This window comes from Myotis daubentonii, chromosome 3, assembly GCF_963259705.1.
Source record: "Myotis daubentonii chromosome 3, mMyoDau2.1, whole genome shotgun sequence".
Lineage (NCBI taxonomy): Eukaryota > Metazoa > Chordata > Mammalia > Chiroptera > Vespertilionidae > Myotis > Myotis daubentonii.
In genome coordinates this window covers 25103133-25108483 of record NC_081842.1, presented here as the reverse complement: position 1 = coordinate 25108483, position 5351 = coordinate 25103133, and the positions used below count along the sequence as shown (strand labels likewise).

Here is a 5351-nt window from a genome sequence, read left to right as displayed (position 1 = left end):
CTATTTTATTTTTTAAAATTTTGTTTTATTGCTTAAAATATTACAAAGAGTAGTACATATGTCTCCTTTTTTTTTTTTTCTCCCCTTGACCTTCCCTGGCCTCCCCTACCCCCCAATGTCTTGTGTCCCATTGGTTATGCTTATATGCATGCATACAAGTCCTTTGGTTGATCTCTTACCCCTCTCCCCCCACAACTCTCCTCGGCCTTCCTGCTATAGTGAGCATTATGCTAAGTGAAATAAGCCAGTCAATGAAAGAAAAGTACCACATGATCTCACTCATTTATGGATAATAAAGACCATTATAAACTGGGAGAGATCTTAGAAGTCTTCTCACCGTGGTTTTCAGGCTTCTGTGTGATAGGAAGGGAGCTAATGAAATTTATGTACAATTTTCAATATTACGGTGGAAGGTGCCAGTGAGCAGCAGCAAATGGAGGTCAGGCAGCGACTCCAGCAGTCGCTTCCCTGTATGACACAGTCCTGTAGCCAAGTCCCAGGGAGAGGTCACTGGGGTCTCCGATGACATCATACCAAGTTTGCTGCATATGCATTTCAAAATAAAAGCATGTCCTCAGCACCCATGGCTGGGGTGCTTGCTTCTGGAAATAACCGGGGGCTGTGTAGGAGACAGGGGTGTAGAATCCAGGATTCTGGAGGGGGGCGAGGGCCATGGCCAGTGAGTCAGCTCCAAGTAGGAACCGGGGTCTTTGTGCCACAGGCTTCCACTTGTTTCCTACAATTTCTTCTTCTTTTTTAAAATATGTTTTTACTGATTTCAGAGAAAAGGGAAAAGGAGAAAGAAACATCAATGATGAGAGAGAATCATTGATCGGCTGCCTCCTGCACACCCCCTACTGGGGATCGAGCCCACAACCTGGGCATATGCCCTGACAGGGACTCGAACCATGAGAACCACGAAGCCGCACAGGCTGGGTGCTACAATTTCAATGAAAAGGTGTCCATCACCCAGGGGGAAAGAACACAGTAAAATGACATTATGGCAACCCTGAAGCCACCTGTAATGGAGGATATATTTCTTTGCTATTTCAGATCCTAAGGCCAGAAACACTAAGGCTCTCTTAATCTTTAGGAAGCCGAAGCAGGCTGCCCGGGTTTGAACCAAGACTTCTCTGATGGCTAGCTCCAGGACCTTGGGCAAATCACCTTACCTTTTTGGTGCCTCAGTTTCTTTACCTACAAAAATGAGGGAAATGTCCTGCCTAGTAGGGTTGTTGGCACATAGCTATATAACTGTTCGTTGTTATCATTTTTGTTATTGGTAAAAAAAACAAACTACTTCTGGGCTTCTAAAACAGTTTTTCAGACTTTGTCCCGGAGCACCCACACTTAGTGGTGGTTAAATAAGTCATCTTAAGGCATCTTGCTGCTGCCACTCAGAAGTCAGCTGAGGTTCTTGGGGCCCACAGACTCTGACTTCCACCAGCCCCCCTGCAGCCCAGGCTGCCCAAGCTCCGTGCAGATGCAACCCTCCCAAGGCTCTGGGCTTGGTCTCCATCCCCATCCCAGCTCTCTGTTCCTCTGTCACTTCCCTTCCTTCCCACTGCTCTGAGTCCGAACTCAGCACCGGGGCTGGGAGAATGGAGAGACATGAAGAGAGGCAGACAGACACCTCTGGGCCACCGTGAGGAAGAGGAGGAGGAGGGGGAGGGGGAGGAGGAGGAGGGGGAGGGAGGAGGAGGAGGAGGAGGAGGAGGATGAAGAGGGGAAGAGGAAGGGGGGGAGGAGGAGGAGGAGGGGGGGGAAGGGAGGGGGAGGGGGGAGGGGGAGGGGGGAGGAGGATGAAGAGGGGAGGAGGAAGGGGGGGAGGAGGAGGAGGAGGAGGAGGAGGGGGGAGGGGAGGAGGAGGAGGAGGAACCTGCCAGCCACCAGTGGAGGAGCAGGACTCAGGCTGCTGCAGAGATTTCTTCTCTGGCATCCGTGAGGTGATAACGGGCCCATCCCCTTCCCAGGTGAGGCCACCAGGTCCATCCCATGAAAAGATGCATCTTTCAGTCTCTAGTCCAATACCCTGATGACTGCCAGTTCCAGGATGAGGCATCCCTCCTTTCCTGACCGAAAAGAACTCCCTCCTTCCCACTGTCTCCCCATCCCCACGCTGTGGGAAGGCTCCCACACAGCCAGGACCTGCCCAGGTGAGGAAAGACTCTTCGAGTCCTTGGTGGATGGCTCTGAGCTTCAGACCCAGCAGAAATGCTTCAGGGGAGAGGGAAGTTCTCCAGTAAAATGGTGAGTCGGGTGGTGTGTGCCCTGGAAAAGGACATGGCCACAGTGGGCCTGGCTGGTGTTGCTGATTGGTTGAGTGTCGACCCAGGAACCAAGGGGTCACTGGTTTGATCCCCAGTCAGGGCACATGCCCCGATTTCAGGCACAATCCCCAGTAGGAGGCGTGTGGGAGGTAGCAGATTGATGATGTTTCTCATCATTGATGTTTCTATCTCTATCCCTCTTCCTTCCTCTCTCCGTAAAAGTCAATAAAAACATATTTAAAAAACAAAATGAAATGAAACAGAACACAAGGAGAGGAAGGGGACAAGAGCTGATTTACGGCTGACCTTAAAGTGAGAGCCTTTCCTACCCTGCAGGTGGTGTGCAAATTGGTAGATGCTTCTGAAAGGCAGTTTGGCAGTTTGCCTTTCCAATATTTATGCTCTTGCCTCAGAAGTTACACAGGGAGTCTTTCCTAATGAATTTACCAGAGATGTTCATTGCCATGTTATTTTTTAAATTAAAAATCTTTCAGTGTTCAACATTAAGAGAATATTGATTCAATTTCAGTTTTGTAAAAAAATGAATATAATACAGCCATTAAAAATTATGTTTATGAAAAGGCTTTTTTGTCATGAGCCTGAATTTATTTAAAAGCAAAAAATGTGAGATGCACATGTGTGTCTCTAGCTAATGTGCTCTGAACTGTGTGTGCCCTGATCCGTCCGCATACTCCAGCCTTCCTTTCCCATCAGTATCCGAACAGAATCCGTAAACCCCCACGAGGATACGAAACGTCCCCAGTGTAATGTCCTTCAGAAGAAGCCGCTGGGAATGCATGCTTCGGTGAAAGGTCCAGCCGCTCTGAGCCCGCTACCCTGGGAGGAAGGCCGAGCCAGCCACCTGGCGAGAGAGATGCCGGCCGGCCAGCTCCCCATGCCCCTGCCACGCAAACTGAGGCACCAGGCACGTGAGCGTAGAACTCAGTTTGGAGTTGAGCCTTCAGATAACACCAGCCTCAACTACATCAGCCCCAAATCGAGAACCTCCTAACTGATGGCCATCAACCCACAGGACCATTAGAAATGCTAACTATTCTTGCCCGACTGGCCTGGCTCAGTGGTTGAGCATCGACCTATGTATGAGACAGGAGGTCACGGCTCAATTCCCCGTCAGGGCACATGCCCGGGCTGCAGGCTTGACCCCTGGCAGGGGGTGCGCAAGAGACAGCCCATCCATGAGTCTCTCTCATCATTGATGTTTCCATCTCTCTCCCCCTCTCCCTTCCTCTCTCTGAAATTAATAAGAACATTAAAAAAGGCTAAATTTTCTTGAAACTAACCAAGTTTTGGGGTGGTTTGTTGCACACAGATAATTAAAACGTTTCTCATCAAGCAAATTTCCCACCAGCTGTGGCCCTGTGTTACGGACTGCGTGTGTGGTTCCCTCCCACTGATGGCTTTGGAGGTGGGCCCTTGGGAGGGAATTAGGTCCTGAGGTGGGAGCCTTCGTGAATGGAGCAGTGCCTTTCCTAGACCAGGCCGGAGAGCTGGTCTCTTTTTCCACCACGTGAAGATGCAACAGTGTGCAGTCTGCACCCCAGAAGAGGCCCTCGCCAGGACCTGACCACCTGGCCCCTGCGCCCAGACTGCCAGCCTCCAGAAGGCTGCTGTTGATGAGCTACCCTGCTGTGGTGCGTTGCCATGGCAGCCTGAAAGGACCAAGACACCCTCCGTGGCCCAGGGCCAAGACTTCTCTCTCAGATCTGGCCCTGGCTCCAGGGTCCAAGCCCTTGCCCCTGTGTTAAGTGATCAAGGAACAATTTCCAAGTCTTTCCCCCATTTTAGGTTATCAAGGAACAATTTCTAAAATGTCTTCCAATTTAGCCCTGTTGATGTTTTGCTCTCGCCTTTCAGATGGTGCGGGAGGCAGGTGAGTACTGCTTGCATTTTTCCCTTAAAGAAGCCCATTCAAGACATTTCCCAGATTAAAAAAAAAATCAACTTCCCTCAAGATAAATTCTGCCATTCTCATAAAAGGTTGCAGCAGCTGCACTTGAAACGAGTGGAAATGCCACGCTTCCCCCTTCTGGCTACATATGTGGAAACTGCAGAAACAAGTAAGCTGAAAATACACCAAAATGTTAACAGGAGTCGCCTCTCAGTCACTTTTTTCTATGTGTAAAGCAACTTTTACGACTTCATTTTCAACAACAAGGACAAACGACTGTTACAACATAAATGTTTTAACAAGTATATTAACAAACTTACAAGCAGGATCAGAAGCTGTCTTGGGGGAAAGCTGGTGGGGGAGGGTCAAATGCTGGGCTTGCTGCTGAGCCACCAGCCCTGCCTGCCCCCCATCCCCCCCCACCCCCCATCCCACACACAGGCAGAGGCTGTCCCACCACGGAGGCCATAGCACGTGACCCAATCCCAGCTAGTGGGACCCCAAGGGACACCTGCTGCTGAGAAACAGTGGGTAGGATGGAGGGAGAAGGCTGGTGAGTGAGGACTGGGGCAGAGGTGGGTGGGGTGGGGACCAGCGCCTCATTTGCAATTTGTAATAAAATTTATACTTAGTATATACTAGTATACTTTATGCTAAGTCTCGAAATCAGGTAATATAAGTTCTCCAACCTTATTCTTCTTTTACAATTGTGGGAAACCGCCTATTGTCTTCCCTAGCAGAGAGGTGTGGACAAGGAACCGGAAGGTTGGTGATCCTTGAAGTCCTGGCAAAGGTCAGAGCTGTGCACCCACTGTTAGTCCAGACAGTGGTAGCTGACGCAACTTCCCCATTTATTATTATGTAATCCTTGCTGATGGGCTAGTCTGCCTGTTACTGGAAATTGCCTGCCTAAGGGCCGTGGGTGTATCCCAAACCAATAAAAGGTTGGCGAGGCCTGCGCACCAGTGGAGGTCCTTCCCCTTGAGTTGGACTTGCCCTCCTGGCCCCCCAATATTTCCAAATTATTATTTCTTGTCTTGTCTCTTTCATTTGCGTGCGGTCTTCTTTCAGATCCTGAACCCTGAACCTCGAGGGACGGGGGGAACAAACTTTACACGGCAATATTGTTTCGGCTATTACATGTCCTTTGAATTACCATGGGAAGTTTATAA

The 5351-nt window shown here is 49.7% G+C and overlaps 1 long non-coding RNA gene across 1 annotated transcript; it reads left to right on the top strand.

The window, feature by feature from the left end:
- LOC132230072 (uncharacterized) lies at positions 1–4726 on the top strand. Its single transcript, XR_009451800.1, has 3 exons — positions 1–958; positions 1054–1645; positions 1870–4726. It is a non-coding gene; the product is annotated as an uncharacterized LOC132230072 (long non-coding RNA).
- Positions 4727–5351: the final 625 nt, after the last annotated feature.